General features: G+C 50.9%; 1 long non-coding RNA gene across 1 annotated transcript; it reads left to right on the top strand.

Moving 5' to 3' along the window:
• The first annotated feature begins 168 nt into the window (after positions 1-168).
• On the top strand, positions 169-12,133 carry LOC135325051 (uncharacterized). Its single transcript, XR_010386264.1, has 2 exons — positions 169-283; positions 11,672-12,133. It is a non-coding gene; the product is annotated as an uncharacterized LOC135325051 (long non-coding RNA).
• The last annotated feature ends 8,683 nt before the right edge of the window (positions 12,134-20,816 follow it).

Here is a 20,816-nt window from a genome sequence, read left to right on the forward strand (position 1 = left end):
ATCCCTTGCGTTTCCCCAGCTCGCCCACCTAAGCCGCAAGCAGACCCGCATTCCCGTGCGCTGCCTCTGCAGGCAGGGGTTAACCGGCTGCACTCGCCCCGCGCTGCATGTAAACGCCCTGGAGTTAGTTCAGATTTCCAGAAAGCTGTTTAGTCCTGCTCTCAGATCCTCAGCTTCTGAGCTGCAGGTCAGGATCACAAAAGCTTGCATGTTGTCCGGGTGGTTTGACCACGGAGTTTGGCAGAGGAGCTCTCCAGAGGTCGGGCCGTAGCGTGCTGGGGAGGTGAGTGTCTTTTCTGAAGTGCACTCGGTTCTGTATTCTTACTTACATCTTAAATTGACAGACGTAATATTTTGACAATAAGGGATCAGACTGACTGGCAGGACACCTGGGGCTGGGAGCTGAGTTCTGCCTCTGGTACCAAGCTTCCCAGGTAGCAGAAACTCCTGTCGCTGCTGGGTTTGGCCGCCCCTCTCAGTACCTCAACATCTGGATCACATCTGGAAGGGCTCCAGACACAGCGCTGTTAGCAAGGCTCAGAAAGAGAAAGCACTTGACCTCTGCCTGCCGTGTCCCATCTGGCCCAGCGATGGGGGGTTAGAAATGAGCCCCTGGCTCCATCCCAGTTCTTCCCAGCAGCATGCCCATGCTTCATTACTGTTCCCAGCTGCCCGAACCCTACCAGCCCTGTTCAAACCTCTAGCCCCACCTTCTCCACCCAACCTGCACCTCCTGAAAGCCCAGGTCTAACGTCCTGGCCACAGTCATTTCCAAACACACCAACCTCAACACTTGCTTCCAGCTGCCCCTCCAAGTGCCCTGTTTTCATTTCCTATGAATCTAACGAGGATCCAACTGGACAGCCAGGCTGTTCCCTTCCCAATGACGTTATGTGGCAATGACCTGATGGCTTTGTTCAGTTAGTATGTTGTCCCAGCTCTACTGTGAAACACGTCCTTGCTCAGGCCTGAAGGAAAATGTTGAGATGGTTTAACTGGCTGGAGCCTAGCCCTTTTGGATTGCGCTGTCCCAATTTCTATGGTAATCGAAACACCTTTCCTTGCAGCCAGCCTCAAATGCAGGCATTGTCTGAGCTAGCCTAATGCTCGGAAAGGTGGGAGAAGCAAAGTTTGTAGCCATTCAAGACTTATCTCTGCCTGTTGCCTGTCTTGAATGTTAACGAAAGAGGTAATCATGCAAGGCAGAAAGTAAAGAAAGCCTTGGTGTATTCAATAGGGCAGGCTGAAAATTTTCCATCAGGCTCGCTTTTAGAGAGAATATAGGTCTTTTTCCCCCAAACTATTTTTTTTTCTCCCACAAAAGCATCTACTCTTCACAGAAAGTAGAGACTCTCAAGGAAACAGAGCACCTCAAAGCTGTTCTCCCTGAAGCAGTCCCCCGAGCTCCGGTCTGTGTTTCTGCCCTGCGATCCCAGGGAGGCACAGCTGCTCTGCCTGGTGTCCCCTTCCCTTAGCCTGGGCATAACTTTTTAATTTATTATATGGCATTTCCCCCTCCTAACCAGCTCCAGTATTAGCAATGAAACTATGAAGCTGTTTTTCCCTTCCTCCTTTAGCTGTCAAGGGCACCTGCTCTCACGGATGGTCATTGCGTGCCTGCAAGCAGAGATCCTCTGTGAGGTGTGATCTGCCAGAAACCATATGGTTGTTCTGTCTTCATCTCCTTTTTCTTTTTTGCCTGAAGGAATCCATTTGTTCTTTGTGCTTAGAAAACAAGAAATAAGGTCTGGTGTATAAAACAAGGCTCCAGAAAGGGGAAATCTCACCAGAAGAGGAGAATGCTACATGTGCAGTTACTCTGGCTCCCAGAAATGGAACTTGTCACTGTAAACTGGACTTCGAATGCCACCAGCACCTTATGCAAATCTGAGATGAAAACTTCTCTTCAAGTCCTTTTGGCTTTGTTCTCATCATCTATTTTTAATATATCTCTTCCTCTTCTCCTTCCTCCTTCCTGAGAGCCACATTCATGAAAGATGACAAACTGCGAGTTAACTCCTCTGCTTAGCAACAGAAGAGATCTGGGCACAGGAGCTTTGAAAATGCAAATCCTGTATCAGTGTCATGTTGTAGGGTTCCTGCCCCATGATCTGACAGAGAGAGGGGAGAGGAGGTGGGATAACCAGACAGATCCCATTCAGACTCTTCAGTTCTTGGGGCAGAATGGTCTCATATGATATTCTGCAGAGCGTTATCCAATGTATTTCTTGAGTGACTCAAAGGATGAGACATCTGCTCCTTCCTCTAGGAAACCAGACTAACCTAGGCTAAAAGATGACGCCATCTCCTCTCCTGATGCCTCTTCCCTGCTCCTCTGCTCTGGCGAGGCATTAGCAGGGATCCTGGTGACTCTTGCCTATGCCCAGCCTTGATTTTAACACAGTCTCTGTCCCCTCAGCATGTCAGATGGATGCTGCTGTGATGGAGGAGATCAGGCAGGAAGTGGGAGCTCTGCTCAGCTCCCCTGCAAATCGCTGACAGCCTCCCCAGGAGCCCTGTGTAACTCAAACCTTCAACAGCTTTTCCTGCGGCTGTACACAGAAACACAGAAAACAGACTGGGACATCCTAAGGTCCGTGTCATCCACCCTCCTGCCCCAAGGCAGGATCAATTTGTCCTAAGTGACCCCAGACATTTTTCTCACTAGTTCTTTAATGTGTGTCCAACATGCTCTTCCAAACTGCCCGTGTTGAAGATTTGCTTGCTTCCAGGGCAACACATCTCTGAGCTCAGCTCACCTCTCTGTTGGAGATCTTTCCTTATTGTTGCTTTTGGGTGTCCCCATCCCAAATTGTTTCTGTTATTTCTTATCCAGGACACTATGGGGATGAGGAAAATAGGACAGAGGGCACAGGGTTTTTAATCCCTACTCTGCAGCTGCCATCTCTTTCCTGGAGTGCAGTTCCCCAGACTGGGTGCAAATCTCCAGCGACTAGTGCAAGCATTCCTGCTGCAGCACCACGCTGCCCATGTGGTGAGCGAGAACGTATTGGGGCTTTGTGGACTGGTTTTGCAGTCAAGAGGAAATCAGTGACAGAGGAATCTGGGGATTTCTTCTTTTATTTACGCTAGATACCTTCTTCCCAGACCAGAGGGCAGAAAAACACCACTGCAATGGATCTCAGCCCTGGCATTAATGCCTCGTTGCCAATGAGAGATTTCCCCAAGAACTCTGCAAGTGTTTAGTTCGGGAAATCAGAATGTAATTCTCTGCTCTTCTTGCCACAACAGTGTATTGGCATCTGCATAGGTTACTGTATTCGAGGACCAGAACATACAAGTACTCGGGGCGAGCGACTGTGAATCTGTGGAGAATATAGGTCTATCTGCAGTTCACCCATTGCCTCTTTTTCCCCTAAAAATGGGACAAGCAGATGCTCAGGCAGAACTCATCACAGAGATGAAAAGATGCTTATGAGAGTCAGTCGGCAACACCTGGGTTAACAGGAGGCACATGCATCAGAGCCTCCAGCAGAGAAATGCAAAATTTGTGAGATTCAGAACAATGGAGGCAAAGCTGAAGAAAAAATGAAGGAAAGAAAAATCTTTACTTTCACTTACCTTATTTTGATTTGCCCTTTTTCCTGCTTGTTTAAATTTGAATGGCATAAAGTTACTTCACCCCCAACCCCTTTCAAATCTAGTTTGCTCTTTTAAAATGGATGAAGTCCATCACAGGGGTTTGATAAAAGAGTGCCATGAAAACGCCTGCTGCTGCTCTCATTCAGTTGATGAATAAATTATAAGCGCATTACAATGCTATTTCAGCTGTGATTCCAGGGCTCGGGGACGGTGATGACTGTGACCTTATGCCTGTCAGACAGTGGTTTGCATTTCCAAAGAGTTTGTGTAACCCACTGTTCAGGTCATCTTACACCTCCTGTTCTGGGCTCAGCAGACAGGAAAATATGAGCACCCACCGAAACTGCTGTCCCTGGCACTTCTCTTTCATGTCTGCTGCTGTGTTAGCGCTGCAGGACCATCTTACCCTTGGGAGCAGGCAACCATCAGGCAGGACTCCCGGCTGTCCCCATCCACGGGGACAAGCAGCCAGAGTTAGGCAAGAGCCCAAGGACCAGCTGCCTGCTGCTTTCCTGGGTCTATCAGATCCCAGTTTTGCCTTCAGACCAGCAACACTCCCATTGCCAGTGGGAAAGCATGGCAATGCACCCCTCTAGAAAGGGCTTGAAAGGCAGTGGGGGGAAAAGTGTGTATGTGTGGGAAATTACTGAGCGATTGTGGGAAATTACTGAGCTATATGGGCAGGCTCAGCTACCTGCGAGGGAAACTGTGCATCAGGATCTGGCTCTGGCCTTCTCTCCTTTTAATGACCTCAGGGGTTTCTTTGAAGAGCTCAAGGCCTCTGCCTGGGGATTTAAGCTTTGCCGGCTGGAGTGCTCAAACCAGACGGCAGCTGCAGAAGCCGGAGGTGAGAGGGAGGGGTATAAAGGCATGGAAAAAAAGGGCATGAGAGAGATAAGGCATGAGTCAGGGATAGACATTCCCCTTGATCTCCTATCAGAGCATCCTGACATAAGCAGGGACTCCCACTGGCCTTTTCACAATAGCTCCCACAACAAATATGAACAGATTCAGGGGAAGGAAATGAAACTGCAGCGTAAGTGCCACGGCCCAGGTGAAGACAGCCAGCTTGGGTAGCCAAATGGCAGAGAAATTCACTTCGGCAAGCTTGCAGGTCAGGGTGAAAAGGTCCAGAGATGGGATGGGGTGGGAGACATTCTCCTAGAGATCCCACCTCCAGCTTCCTAACAATAAGATATTCTTCTAAAAAATGTTTGCAGGGCTCATGTAATGGATGCAATGTCTCACTCATCCATATGCATGCATAGGCTATGAGATTTGAAAAACATACTGTGGGGAGTGTGAAGCCCCATATGAAGCAATGGGCTGGACTGGGCCTGCAAACTGCTCTGTGCATCCGTCTGTGGCTAGGAGGGGACTGCACTTTCCTGCAGGAGCCTGAATCACCACAAGGGTAATTAATGCAAATTCCCCAGACAGGCGAACAAGTCTGGAGAAGCCTCACTGCCTGGCCCAAACACACCATATGGCACAGTCATCTTCACCCTGGGGCTTGCAGTCCCTTGGAAATCTGGGGAAAGTTTCTAAAGGTCTGGGAAAAATCAATCAGAAACCACTAGCCTGATCTTAGAAGGCCTAAATCTTCCAGCCAAGGGCCTGCAGTGCCACTGGGAAAAAGTACTGGTCTTGTGCTTTAGAAGGCTGAAAACCACTGCTAAAGAACATCCAGAGAGTTAGACTTTGATGATGCTCCTGAGGTCTAGATGTTGTGCCCATATCTGTGCTGACTGCTTGTTTCCTGGGGTTTCCCCTGCGGTAGCCTCGGTGCCAGCAGGTCACTCCAGGGTTGGTGGTGTCCCTGTGGGAGAGTGGTCAACTGGTGCTCACATACCCTCGTGGAGAGAAGGCAGGCTGGCGGAGGGCCGAGACCCTCAGTGCCAGCAGTCAGGGAGGAGGACTCAGAAGGCAACAGCTGAAGGCTGAATGTCTGCCCCTTGTCCCACCAGCTCCCCTGCAGCCTGTGTCCCCCCAGCCACCCCCTCGTTTGTCCCCCTGGCTCCACTGGCACCTGGGGCTGTTGTCAGGCCTTGGGGAAACCCCCATTTATGCCCCTGCCCCATTTTCGTGGTCCTGGCTACAGGCCTTATCCCTGTGAGAAGGTCCCTGGGGGAGGCCGTGGACAGGGCAGAAGGATGGGATGGGATGTGCCCCGTTGATGCTGTGCCTCTGTGCTTTGCTGTGCTGCCGCCTCAGCCCCCGTCTACAGTTGGCCCCGGGGGCAGGTAAGTCTCCTCCAGACTTGTTTGCTTGCCGGGAGGTTGCCATTAATTATCCCAAGTGGTTCTCCATCCATCGGGCAGGGAGAGCATGGAAGGAGCTGGCACCGGCTGGCAGGTGTGCAGCTTTGTATGCATCGGTGCTCGTCCCCTTTGCAGGGCTGGCCCCCTTTTACAGGCGGGGAAGGCTCTGATGCTGCCGAAACAACAAGCAGAGAGGCAGGCTGAGGATTTTATCTCAGATGGGTTTGTTTTGCGTTTGTGTTCATGCTCCCAGGGTCTTTTATCCCAAGAGGCTGGAATGGAAGTTTTATAATGCACATTTAGAACGGATGAACAGGAAAGTTTCCCCTTGAGTGACTGCTGCATCCCCAGAGTTGAGGCTGTATGACGTGGCCAACATCTGGCAGAGCTTCAGGGACCACTGCTGCCTACAGTGGTGAGGCCAGTGCAGTGCCAGGGCTCTCCCCTTTTTTGCTGGAGGTAGATGGAGCTTAAAAGCAGCTTAGCACCGACTCTCTTGCTCTAAGTGACTACAGCAAGCATAGAAGGGAGGAAATTTAAGAGCCAGGCCAAGCCTTCGCACTGGGACTCTTGTTTCTGCAGTCTGGCTACCTTGAACTGAAATGGTCTTGTTCCTGTTTCTGATACTGGCTGGGACACAGGTGAGACAGGCTGGTGCATTCCCACGTGCTCCAGGGGAGAGGTTTAGCTGGGCGAGCTGGCTGGAGCCCAGGCCGGTCTGGTTTGTGCTGCCCGTATCTCTGAGATAATCAAAGGACCTTTCCTTGCTCTCACCCTTGGAAAAAAACATGCTGAATGTACTTGTTGGCTGGTGGGAAGGACCAAAAAAGGCAAGTTTGAGGTATTTCCCACTTCCTGCTGCCCCTCTTGTATAAGAGAGGGGGGAATAGTGCAAAGAGGAAAATCCCATTGCGTGGAGGTGGGTGTCCCACAAAAACAGTGTCTGTGCCGTGCCAGTCCGACGCGGGCTGGTAGCTGGGGCCAGCGCCAAGCGCTCTCAAGAGGCCCTTTGCTCGCTCCACCTCCTCAGATTCAACCTCGCGCTGCCTGAAAGCAGCTCCTTCGGTAGGGAAAACGCACCGAGCGGAGGTTGCAAAATGGGAACTGCTGAGCAACGAGCGTCTCAGAGCGAGCAAATCCCTCCATCTCAAAGAAGAAGCCTCAAAGTACTGCAAAGGCCACACAGCTCTGATGAAAGCTCTTCTCCATCTCCCGTGTGCTCAGCATCCGTTTTTAATAAATTTCTCTCTCTCTCTTTTTTTTTTTTGTGCTTCTAAGTGCAATGCTGGTAAGCAGTGCCAGGGCACTCTGATCCTTCCCTTGGCAGCAGAACACGTGCTGCTGAGTTCAGCTGCAGAAATGCAGAGTTTTTCCCTAGAGTGAGACATATATTTATTTACCTGGTTAGCTATGAGTGACAGAAATTAGAGGGGAGGGGAGGTTTGAGGAACATCATGCCTAGCTTGTCCTGTAACCAGTTTAAAGATGTTCCTTCCAGACTCATCTCCAGTACAGCTTGACTTGAATATAGGACATTTTTCTGCTTTCATTTTCATATATGTGAAAATATGGTCCCATTCATTCTCCTGTTTGCTTCAGCTGCCCTACCCCGATTTTTCTGCCCTCATCAACATCATTACTTTCACATTTATGTGAAATGTATATACATATATGCTTCTTTCGCATCTACTCACTGTCTGAAAATTCATGAAAGCTGTCAATGGATCTGATAAAAGAACATGATGAAAATACCTTGCTGTTACTCTTAATAATCTCGTGATTAATAAGTAATAAAAACATTAGAGTAATATTTTATCTGGGGCTTTTCTAACCCAGGAAACAGAAATATATGTAACCTGGTGGCACTCCTGGCAGTTCTCTTCCTCGATGGCATTTCCTAAGGCCTGGCAAAGCAGGAGAAAACAAGATGCTTCTCCTGTATTGACTGGAATTGCTGCTGTGTTCCTTGGGCATCAGGTTAGCGACGTGGCCAGTGGCATTTTATTGAATGGAGGTGCCCACAGAGTTGTTCACATGGACTTCACAGGAGACATTTTGCATATGTAGAGAGGGATGGCAATACTTTGTAAAGCCATTGGTGACAGTGTGTGAAAAGAGTATCCTTTTTATTCTTAGTCGTTGGACAACAGTATAAGGTTGATGGAAGACTTAAAGACTTGGAGACTGTTTGGGGCGGGGGGCAATGGGATTATCTGTTTTAAACACAGACATGACAGCCCAAAAGAAGAAAACATGCTACCATCCAGCAGGACGACTCTGAATCTAGCTCCTACCAATGCTTTAACCATCCCGTGCCCAGAGCATCCCAGTCATGAAGGCCAGGAAGATATTGCACATGTCATACCCTGCTCACCCCTTCCGATCTTGACTCTGCAGCACAGGGGTGGGGGGCCCAGGCTGGGCTGTATCTGCTCAGGGTATGTCCTAATTGCTCTAAATATTTTCTTTTTTGGTCTCATTTTCCTGCATCACAGAAATGAAAAGGGAGATTTGGAAATTCTCACGAGCAGGTCATGGGCTGGTTTCCTTCTGCCCTTTGCCCTCGCCTTATCTCCCGGCTTTCAGGCTGGGTTTCTCTGCTTGAGAGCCAGCTGTGGGTGCTCTATCAGGGCTCTGCACCGAGCAGTTCTCCCCGCCATCGCCCTATCTCTGGGCGCCTGCCTGAGGCCCTTCAGCTGGGCGCTATCTCCTTTCCCCACCTGCTGGATGCTGCTGCCCCCACCCGGACCCCACGCCTCTGGGAGGCACTTTGCACGGCCGTGCGGAGAGATGGCCTCTCCGGCTGGGTTGCCTTGTACTCCCCGAGTCTGGTGGCTGGATGCACCTTTGGGTTTTTGCTAGTGCAGACGAGGGCAGAGTGCAGCCCTGCCCTTTCTCATCACTGGACCTCACAGCATCTCTCTTTGCTCTTCTATTTATTTACCCTTTATTGAGCCTGTCCATCTCTCTATCTGTGCACCCTTGGGAAAGCCTCTCCCGATCTGGGCACCATCAGCTCTTTTCACCCTTTTTGAAGGTTTCTCTTCAAAACTCGTTTCCTTCACTGTCCTCTGGTGCTCAGCTACATCTCTGCCTCTCTCACCTTCCTCGCCAGCTGCCCGCTCCCTGTGAGCTGTGTCCCTCACCTCACACACAAGCTGGTAGGGCTGAGCTCCAGGGCCAGAATCATGCAGGTGACTAACAAACTGATCATGGCTGATACGGTGTTTCAGCACTGGGCAATCGAGACCACCTCATTGCCTGGGGTTCCCAGATCCTGGCTCCTCTTAACAGTGGAGAGAAACATTTGCAGTATCAAATGGGAGAGTCACAGCCAGCCCAGAAACAATTATCTTCCTTTTTATGAATATAAAAATGGCCCCCAATGACCCTGCTAGCTCAGTATCCTCTCCTCAAGAAAGTCCACCTCTGGATGCCTGTGGAATAGTGCAAGAAGATGTGTCTTGTGATACCTCCCCGGAATATTTCCCCGACCTGCAACAAATTTTCATGACTCAGACTCCCTGAGTCAGGATGTCTTCTTATTTAATAGTCCTCCGTAGATTTTTCTTCCATGAATTTGTTTAGTTCTTTTTGAACCCAGGTAAATTTTAAGCATTTGCAACATCCTGTGGCAAACAGCTGCCAAGTCTAATTACTGGCTGGGTGCAGAATCATTTCCTTTGGTTTCTTTTGATCCTGCCACCTGCTAGTTCACTTGATGCCTGCATCCTCATGTTGGAGGACATGATGACTGGTCATTTTCTATCCAGCCACTTTCTGCCCCTTGTGATTTTACAGGCCTGTACCATAGCCCTTCCCATGTATATCTTTTTGGGACAGAAAAATCCCAGACTACGTGTCTGTTCCTTGTACGGATACAGATACGTTATGGTGTTATGATGGCCTGAAGATATTTTCTATCTCTTTGATAATAAGCATGAATAAGTACCACCCTTGGCTGTGCTCCCCCCATGCTCCAGATTGTTTAAAAGATAAATCAAAAGAAAATGGTTCACCGGGAGATGTCCGCTGTCCTCCCAAATATCTTCAGATTGTCCTGTGCCCATATTTTCTCCCTTGGGTGCTGCTGTTGTCCGAATCCTGACTACAAAACCTGCTGTCTGGAGAATCTCTCTCTGTTTTCATGTACACTGGGGACATATGAGGCAAAGGAAACATCAAATGATAATAAACTACAAAGAATAGTGGCACTTGCTGTCCCGGGGACCACAGGGCCTTTGTGGGGCATTACAACATGACCGCCTGCCTGTGTCCCTACGATGTTCATCCAAGCAAGTAACTCAACAGGGTGGGTGAGGATTCGGGAAGAGCCTCTGTACCATTCCTCTCTGGAATAAAACTAAGGAGTAGTAACTAGCATGCTTCAGGACATAAACTCATACAAAAAACAAAACAAAACAAAACTCAAACAGCTGTAAGGAAGGCCTTCTGTTTGTGATTTAGCAATCCACGGCTGGGCAGGATGGGCGAGATCGTCCAGCTGGGAACTTCAAGCATGCCTGTCACCACTAGGTGAATCTGGGACTTTCAGATCCACCTGAACGTTAGATGTCACAAAACTGGATACCTGAGTCCAAGCCGATCACCCTCGGCCCCCTTTGCAGCCTTTGGTGTCTTCAGGAGGCTGCTTGCATCTGACTCCTGTGTTCATGTGAGTCATCTCTGGGTACAAGAAAGTTGGGGAGTGTTAACCATCGTTCCACCCCCTGATGCAGATGGGCCCTCTGAAGTCAGTGGTTCACCTCAGACACCTTGGGGTACACTAGGAAAGAGTGGCCGGCAAGGCTGACTGGGGACAGGGCCTGTTCCTGCTGTGAGGTCCCCGTTCAGTATGCCTTTTAACTGGTTCCCATTTGCTGAGATTCCCCATAGGAGTGCCCAGTTTTTGTTTTTGTGGAAGGACTCTTGTGTAGACCCCAGAGTGTGAGGAGCACTGGACTGAAGCCATCTCTGACCTCAGCAGATGGAGCCTCTTGCTCACACTGACCTTGCAAGGGTTGTACGGGTTGGGGAAGAGAGATTTATCCCATCCTGAATCCAGGATGTTCCTCTCTGTTCTTCCAGTCCCAGAGCAAGGCTGTGGGGTGAGGCCACAAACCTGGGACTCATCTGCGTGGAGAAGGAGGCCCAGGAGAGCAGCCTCAGCACCCACACTGATAAGGTGATAAATGATGCTGTGCTGTTGGCTCTGTGGGCACCCAGTGGAGGAGATTTCTGCAAGAAGCTCCTGAAGCAGCAGAGCTTATGAAGCCTGGTTTCTGGTAACACCTTCTCATGTGGAGTCTCTCATGTCTAATAACGTGGTTCAGCCTCACAGTCTTTTTCTCAGTGGAGGTGTTGGCTTCAGTCTTTCTCCTCTTCCCAGCTGAGCTGCCTAGTTCCACCAAACATGTCTGAAACACCTACCTCTGGGGATGAAACTGCCCCAGTGGCTTCAAAATTATGAGTGAGGAAACAGAAAACAGTTGCATAACCTCGATTTCCGTGGGAAGCGAGGGCAAAACAGAGAACTGTAAGGGAGTTCCTTGAATGCCTGTGTTAGCGCTGACTCAGCTTTCCTGTGTCACTGCTGTGCCTCAGTTTCCCCATCTGGAGAATGAGAAGGACGGACCGTGCTTCACTTAGAAGGGGCATGAGAGGAGCCTGTGCCAAAGACAAAAAGAGGCAGAGCTGTTAAATCTGAGCCAATTATGCCTGAACATTTCAATTAATCAAGTAATTATCGTCATCTCAGCTGACATTTTCTCATCGTCCCTAGCTGATCCTCTTTCTCTCCTTTTCAGACAGCACCTGCTCACCCTCCTCCCCAGCAGCCACTGCGTTTCGGAGATGCTGCCAGCGGAGCCATGAGTTCCAGCATCCCGCGGGGCACAACAGGCTGCAGCGATGTCGCGCGGACCCCGGTAGCGCTGGTGCTGCTGGTGCTGGCGTGGAGGCTACCAGCGGGAGCGAGCCCGGCCTCTCCTTGCCTGTGCCAGGAGGGCTGTGGAGTTCAGCAGGCTGTTTGGCTCGTTGCACAAGCAGCGACCGCAGCAGCTGTCCCCTGCATCACCTTCGCGTTTTGGGGACGCAAGGTGGAGAGCAGGAGGCTGGCGAGCCAGGCCTTCCTGGCACTGCGAAAAACCAGCCCCACGTGGTTTGGCTTTGGCTGGGAAGGAGGGAGGGAAAGCGCAAGGATGCTCACATCACCAGGCAATTTGGTGAGCAGTGGTTTAACCCATGAATAAAGAAATGCTGCATTTGCATGTTCCTGACTCTCTCCACTACATCTAGTCTCAGAAGCTGCCCTGGAGATGGAAAAGCAAGGGAAATGTTTGGAAAACAGAGCAATATTCGGATGCAGAGAGACGCTATGGTGGTGGGATCACCATCTAGACATGGCAAACCAACCATCGCTGATAAAACCTCACGCTACTGCAAGAGGAAAGGGGTCAGAGCTTTGCAGGTCCTTCCCCTCCCTCAGTGTCTCTGATGTGATTTTTGGAGGCTGCAGGTTGTTTCTTAGTATTAAAAAAAGAAAGAGAAAAGAAAAGGGTTTCTCCTCCTTGTTGCTATGTGTAAAGCCCACAGCAACAGCAGAGAGATCAGATGAATTTGCTCTCTAGCCTGACACAGAAAAACAAACCGAGAGCAACAGTAAAATACAAACAATGACACAAAACAATCTATGCAAAAAGCAAATCAGTTATTTAAAAGGAGGCAAAACACTGCTAGGATGTTACGAAAAGTATGAACTTTCCGTTAGTTCTCTCCCTGTAATTCAGGTCATCTCAGTTTTGAGATAAAGCGGACAGAGCCTCTGACTTTGGACAGTCCCAATCAGTCTCTCCCTCTCTGCCCCTGACCTATATATATGGATTGTTTTAGTCGTCATCGAATGTTTGACCTTTTAGGCACTTCTGCAGAAGGAGGAGCTCAGTACTCTGCGGCCCACCAAGGCAGGCTCAGGGTGCTGTATGATCCCATGAATCCAGGAGCTGGACATCTCCTAAAGCTCTTGAGCTGGTGCTGTTGCTTGCAGGGGTTTCAAAAGCCTATGCTTCAGTGAGTGCAGAAAGAGAAGACTTAAAGAACCAGGTTATCATCTGTCCAAACGACAAATTATCATTGAGGCTCTGATTTGCTTATTCCAATAGCTGCCGTGCTGCATTGCATGGCTGCTCCCTGAACGCTGAGACCAAGTGGCCAAGAGATGAACCATTTTGATGAGCCTAGAATTAACTTTTTTCTGCTGCAAGGCACAAGCAAGGGGAAAAAGCTTGTGAAATATGGTGGAAGAGCAGCATCCCAGTTCTCATTACGGGGTGCTGAGTCCTTCTCAGCCTCCCTGTTCACCCTGTCTCTGGAGGGAGGGACTCAGGCTCCCAGTGGCTAAGTGACTTGGTCAAGGTCTTGTGGGAAATCTGTGTCAGAGCTGAGGGCTGGGCTCCCGGTCTGTCTGCACTTTTTTTCATTCCGTGACTGGCAGGGGCATGTGGGTGCCTTGCTGAATCATGAGGCAAACCTTCAGGCTTTTGTTTAAAGATTCAACGTCTATAAACATTTTCTTTACCAGTTTTTCTCCTTGACGAAATCATCCACTTTTTGGCCATTGTGAAGACTGTTTGTCCCCTATGCTTTAATATAATATGGCCATACCTGGGATGGAGAATAAAACATTATGGGAGTGGTTTTTTACCCTCATTTTACTCAGGTCTTCCCTGTGTACCAGATTGATTTTGTCTGGGAGTTATGTATGCTTCTATCATACAGGTATTCGATACTCTACAATCTGAAGCAGTTGGAAGTACTTTAGCAACCAAAGAGAGGAACTGTCCAGTCTACGTGGAAACGCAGCTTCTTCCGAGGGCCGTCGTTGGCATGGGGTGAAGGGCTGCTCCCTCCTCCATACCCGGCCCTGCACTGCCTGGGAGCATTTCCGTGGCAGCAACAGGAGCCTGGAAAAGGCCCCGGGGTGCAAAAAGGAGGTGTGGGGGGAGCAGCACAGCTGTGGGAGCACGGAGGCAGTGCCAGCCACGTGGATGTGGTGCATCGCCGGCGTCCACGTGATGGTTAGACCTGTTCAGCGGCCCTGTCCCTCCTCTGCCCACTTCCTGGCAAAGCTGCGCCCGGTGCCTGGAGGCATTCCCGGGAGGAAGCGGTCGGGAGCGAGGGTGGGTGCATGCATGCACTTGCACGTGTTGGCCCCGGGCTCTCCAGCCCCGGCGTGCGCGTCGCACGTGGAAGCAGTTCAAGCTGCACAGTTGTTTCCGTCTTGGGCTTTCACCTCCCCGTTGGAGTGGTGGTGGCACAGCCCATGTGCCGCTCGCCGTGCCGGCAGCTCCTTCCCCGCAGGGGAGACAGTGGCAGGGTGGATTCTGAGCCACAGGGGAAACGCAGCGGTGTGCTGGGGTTTGGCGGTGCTTGGTTTTTCCAAGCTCCTCCTGAACCGATGCTTTTGGGGAGAGGTGAGGCGGCTGCAGCTGGCAGCTGGGCTTGAAGCAGCCGCGCTAGCTCCTGGCATGGCTGGTGCTTCGGGAAACCCCCCGCCTTGCCCACTTCCTCGCCATCCTCTCTGCTAACTAAACAGGTTCAAAGGTCCAAGGCTGCCTGCAGGAGGTTGCCAAATGCTTCGTGCTGGCTGTCGAGCTGCTGCCGGGCTGGTATCTAGCGCCGTGTTTGCAAAGGGCTTTGGCAGACCTGGGCTAGGCTCTGGCCTGGGTGTAAACCTGGAGTCACACTTAGAGGCGCAAGGGCTCCCTCGAGCCCTGTTCATGCCCCAGTCCACGCGGCTTTGCAAGGGGCTGGCAGGAGGGCGACCCTGGCTCAGTGCTGCCTGCACCCCTGAGTTGTGTCACCTTTATTTACCCATCTGCGGCTGGCATGGTGCCACCCTGGCTGCGGCAGGGAGCAAAGCTGGGCACTTCCCAGCAGAGCAGGAGTGGGGAAATGATTTGCCCTGGATCAGTCCCCTTGCGGCCCCCACTCTTGCCCAGAGAGCCCAGGGAAGAAGCAGAACTGGAATCTCTCTAAAAAAACTCCAAAACACTGCCCACAAATAACAGCCTTTTTTTGGAACAGCGTAAAGGGATGGGGGGGACAGGGCAGGGGATGACAATCCTCTTTTCCTTCTGCAAATTCCCTTTTCTAGGACCAAAGATGGTTTGACACTGCTGCTGGCCTTCCTTGCACTCCCAGCAGAAAAGCAGGGCACCGCGGCTCTGGTGCTGCATGAGGATCTGCTCCGCCAGCACGGATGAACCAAGCGTGAAACAGATGGAAACAAAAGCAATGCAATGGGGAGGGGAGGAAACCCAGCTCCAGCCTGTTGGTCCCACCAGCCTGTAAATATGGGGCATGGGGAGAGCTGTAGGAAACAAAATGAAACAACCGCATGCAGGAGGATCAAATCACGCTTCGATTATAGAAGATGGATCTCAGAAGCAAATGCCAGTTCCTGAAGCAGCGGGTAAAGCTGCTGCAATGGCCCTGATGCCCAGGACTACTTTGGGCTTTGGGCTTGTCTCACCCTTCCCTGTGCCTCTGTTTCTCAATTGTGTCTCTTTCGGAGACATGAAGAAGGACATGTGTGCACAGAAGCTGCCTTTCCTTCATCTAACCAGCCTGATAAAAGCTATGCTTTCTCCTCATGACCCTCGCCACGTTCAATTCTCTCAGAGATTTGCAAATCTGATGACCCTCAGCACAAAGAGGGAGCCCAGGCCGGCAGGCAGGCTGCAGTCCCGTGCCACAGGAGAGCCGCTCCATGGGACTGGACCAGCTGCCAGCCCCGTTTTCTGGCACGGAGCAGCTTGCAGCCCATCTGTCCCTGCCATCCCCTGGCTCTTGCCCTGTATCCTCAGCTGTGCCACCCCAGGGGCCTGGTGCTGTGAGTGGGGTGGGTGAAGGGACCCACCATGGACCAGCCCTGGTCTCTGCAGCTGTGGTGGCATCTCTGATGGGATGGCGTATTGGTGGGGTGACAGGGACGAGCACCCAGGGGTGAGGTCTGGCAAGTTCCTGAAGCCCCCATATAGTGAAACCATGGCCTTAGGTTAATGTAGCTCTGTTAATCACCTGGCTTGGAGGGCAGGGTAATTAGCACCTGAAAAGCAGAGTGCTGTTGTCAGGATGCAACCAGGGGCTCTCCAGCACAGAGAGGGGAAAGGGTCTTGAGCACCAGCCAGTAGTGGTCAGAAGGAAGCAAAATGATGGGATGCAAAAGCAATGACCCCTGTGAGACCCCAAATCTTTCATATAAACTAAGTTATGAAGTGTAGCTCCCAGGCTTGTGTTTTGCAAGTATTTTGTATGTCTGGGGAGCAGGAGTGAGAAGCCAGGGCTGGAGATATTCTTTCATAGAAGGTGTTTTTGTCACTGAGTGGCTGAGTGGGGTTGTGTGGCAGGAGGCTGTGTGCACCTGTGTCGTTTCTACGTGAGTGCTTGTTGCTTGGAGCAATGGGATCTGGGTCCCGGTGGTTGAGAAGAGGTGTGCATGGGGGTGGTGGTTGTCGCCCTGGGACGGACTGCAGGGCTGGTTGTCTGTGGACATTCGTGTCGCGTTCTGGGATTTAGGGTTGGTTGTGCAGGACACAGCATCAGGTATTTGAGTAGCCTGGCCAAAGATGGAATCTATGTGGCAGTACCCTGTGGCCTCTGTGTCATGGCTTCTTTAATGTGATTTAATTTTTTTTATGGAAATATTTGTGTGATTTGGGGGAATTTTGTCATTTGTAAGATGCAATTGTTGTACATTGACTACAGTGTCCGCATAGTTGATGTTGATGTAGGATTTCCCCAGGGACGGTTTGACGGAGGGGCAGACGGCATGACAGTGAGGAGGGATGCTGGTTCTCCATCTGTCTGCACATCTCAGTACAGCACGGGCTCAAGGACGTCATGCCAGGCGGTTCAAGATGTTGGCATGCTGAGTTTGGAGATACCGTGAGGATGAAGTGGATGAGTTTGCTGAGACGTAATCCGGAAATCCAAGTGTTGGTCCTGTCCAAAGCTGTTGCGTGAAGGACTGTGCATGAATGGGATGGTCACACCCATGGTAGCAAAGATGACACTGATAGGGAAAATGGCTTATACTGTGTAAGTTGTGGGGAGGGTGTCATGGTCCGGACTTTCAAGTGGCAGAGGGGTTGGGAATGGTTTCTGTGAGTCCTGGTAAGTCTTTATTGAAGGTATCATGGTTGGAGAGGAAGGGTCTGGCAGGATTCCCCTGGCTGCAGATCCTGAGGAGCACGTAAAAAGCCTCAGGGCAGGAGAATCGGGACCAGTAATGACATTAGGGAAATGGGGTCTCCCTTGCGCACCCTATAAGTCACTAGAGAGAGGTGACTGAGCGAGAGCACCTGAAGTCATCTGCGCAGCTGAGGATTTTCATCGCCTCTCCCAGATCGGTCACTGGTGGCCAAACCTCAGACCTGTCCAGCTTTTCCTTCTGAGGGAAGGAAATAGGAGGTCGTCGCAGTTGTGTTTATTGCAGTGTTGACTCTTTCCCTGAGAAGAGCCCAGACAGTGGTCTGCAGTGGGACTGCACCTGCAAAAGGGGCTTTGGGGGTGTTGTTTTGTCTGGGAGCTCCCCATCAGTGAGAAACCACCTGGGGATGGCTTCACCTTGGCTGTCAAAAACACATTCTTTGAGGTGGAGTCAGAGATGGGATTCCTCTAATTCCCCAGAGGTTTCTGTGCGGTCAGGCTGCTTCTCCAGGGAGAAACGTGCACCCGGCGGAGGGCAGGTGGCCCAGGCTGGGGATGTTTGGGTGAAGTGTAATGGTGGATGGCTGAGTGACGTCTTTGGGAGGGCCAAACACGGGATGTGGAATAGTATAAAATATTTTTTTATTAGTAGTATTAGTCTTTTAGGACAGCATGTAATTAATGACTTGGTGGGTGCTGAAGCACTTCATTAAATGACTGGTTACAGGAAACACATCATTTGCCCTTCCCCGCGCCTGCCTGCCCTCCTGGTCGCCGTGGGGCTGGTGGGAGCCAGGGCACGAGGTGGCCTGGGGCAGGCCCTGGGCAGAGCTGGCATCTGCCTGCCCCGCCTGGGCGAGTGCGTGCGTGCCCGTATGGGGGTGTGCGTGTATGTGCGTATGTTTACCCTTGAATGTACGCCTGTATGTATGTGTATGTGTGTATGTTCATGTGTATGTGTGCACACGGGCATGTATATGTGTGTGCACGTGTGCATATAGGTATGTGCATAGGTGTGTGTAGGTATGTGTGTACGTGTAGATGTGCGCATGCATGCATGTATGTTTTTGCATGTGCATATGTGTATGTGTATATGTGCATGTGTATATATGTATACGTCTGTGTGTATATACGTGTGTGTGTATATGTGTGTGTGTATATATGTATGCCTACGTGTCTGTGCATGTATATATGTGCATGTGTGTGTGGATATGTGTGTGCTCTCATCTGTGTGCATGTGGGTGTATGTGTGTATATATACACAAAGGAGTGTGTACATGTGTATGTATGTGCATATGTATGTGTGTGCGTGTCGATGTATGTGTGTGCGTTTCCACATGTTCCACATTTCCACATGTATATGTATGTGTGTATACGTGTGTGTACATGCATGTGTAGGTGTATACATATGACTGTGTCTATGTATGCGTGTATGCGTATATGTGCATGCGTATGCGTGGATATACATGTGCAGATGTGTGTGTGTGCACGCGCCAGCTCCTGGAGGCCGCACACGTCGCTGGCTGTGCCCTGGGAGCACCGCGAGTGAGTGGCAGCGGCGTGGGAGGCTGAGCGGCTCTGGGCGCTGCCGCTGCTCAGCCCGCGCCGGACCGGCCCAGAGCCCGTCCGTCCTCTGCCACAGCCGGCGCTGCTCCCGTCCCCGGGCTGTTCGGGCAACAAGGCAAAACGCTCACGGGGCCCTCCTAGCCCAAAACTAGTTTTACTGGCCTTTCTAAAAATCCTGAGCAAGGCCGTAATTACACTCGTGCAAGTCAGTGGGGAGCCTGACATTGCTCGTGTGCCCGCGAGGTGCCGGGCAGGGAACCGCGTTTCGGGAAGCACCGTGGCGTAGCAGGGATGGGGTGAGACGACCCCGGGGACCGGGCAGAGGAGCTGGCATGGTCCATTTGGGATGCGGGAGGGAAAACTGGCCGGGAGTTAACCATCTACACCTGTTAACCTAGGTGTCCTGTGTTAGACACATACCTCAGCCTGACTCACTTGTTCTCTGAACTCTTACATTTATTTTCAGTACAGCAGAGGTAGATAGTTGGTCTCCCACCCTCTATCATGAAATGCCTACACACTTGCTCGTTAAGATATCCTACTTAAAGCGTTCTCACAGTTCGGGATAAAACCTTAACTGATGGTTGCAGGCTTTCAGGGAGAAGAATTTGGATCTGATCTGGATATGATAAACTCCAAGCTGGGGTTGCCACCCCTAGAGCAGAGTTGTCCTAAAGAGGGATGGTGCTGCAGTGGTGCAAGGCAAGACACAGAGAAATGAATTAAATTGTCTGAGGTTGTGCAAACACCAGCTGAGGAGCTGGAAACAGAACTAAAATGATCTGAGTCCTAAATCTGTGACCTTTCATTAGGGGACACACATAAGATGGGCTTTTAAATACCCCGACAACCCAAATCTGGTTCGGTCTGGGGTTTTGAATTGTTTCTGTAAAGGCATCGCTTTTTAGGGAATATTTCTCCCGCTCCAGTAATCAGCATGTGAGCTGCAGCCAGCTCAGCCCCGCTCACATTGCCTCTTACAGCCCCAGTGGGAGTTTGCCAAGTCAAGTCGGGCTGCTGCAGTTTTTGCCTTATGCTCTCTACAGGTTGTGTACGAGATGTCCACACCAATTAATCACGAAACGCCAGACTCCAGTCCTGCAGGGTGCGGGCAGGCCGTGCTACCCCAGATCAAACTAGCAATGCTGCCCATGGCCCAGCTAGTTAGTTAAATCTATTTTCTAAGTGTGGGAAATAATTCTGTGTTGTCGCTGTATTTTAAAACCTTCAGGTGTATTTTTTAGAATAACCCAGGTTGTTCAAAACTCCTCGCACCAGAAAACGTATGCAGCTCCTGTCACTTTTTCAGTACGACTTCCCCGTGAAGCAGGGCAGTGCTATTAACCCCACATCACAGAGGGAGCGTTCACAGGCGGAGGGGCAAAATGATCCTCCTGCTGCCTTATGTGGCAGAGTAGCGAAGGAAACCCAGGCTGCGGCCTGCCTGCGCAGCCCCTTGGCGTGAATCTTGGCGTGGTTTTGAACGTAGTTGCTCGGGTCAAAATGTTACAGTGGCTTCTGCTCCAGATTACTGGAAAGGACCAATTTTCCAGACCCAGCTCAGCTGTTTCCTGGAATAACGTGTATTGTGCAAACTGCAGCTCATTTTGCTAGAAGTTTATTTACATCTGACATCTGGTGACTTTGGCACCATCTCCTCTAAGCCCAGCTGATGACCTTCTTATCCACCTAACACCTAGACCCAAATGGCCCCAATTTTTCCCATTGATCATAGCAAGAAGTCGTACTGGATTGAAAATCTGAGTTGGATATGTTTATTAAACCCTGACCATTTTCCCCTGAATATCTGTCCCCCCCCCCCCCCCCCAATTATTTTAAGGTCCCTTTTGGCTTTTGTGCACATGATGTGAAATGTTTTGTGCTGGTTACATCAGGCTCTCCCGGAGGAAACGTAGAGGTACCCGGGACAGGTGGCTAAGACCTCCCGGGCCACCCCCGCCCAGCCAAGCTTGCTTGAGAGAGGAGAGGGGCTCGCAGCCCGGGGAAGCCGGTCTGTGGGGCCAACGCGGAGCTGGGCCGGGAGCACTAAACCAAACCATGCTGGGCTCCCTCCGGCACTGCACTTTGCAGGGAGGGAGTGTTGGCTTGTTAAATTCAGGGGTGAAAAGTTACTAATTTGGGTTACTCCCCTTCTGCCTCAGGACCGTGGGATAC

The sequence above is a fragment of the Dromaius novaehollandiae genome, chromosome Z (genome assembly GCF_036370855.1).
Source record: "Dromaius novaehollandiae isolate bDroNov1 chromosome Z, bDroNov1.hap1, whole genome shotgun sequence".
NCBI classification, from domain to species: Eukaryota; Metazoa; Chordata; class Aves; order Casuariiformes; family Dromaiidae; genus Dromaius; species Dromaius novaehollandiae.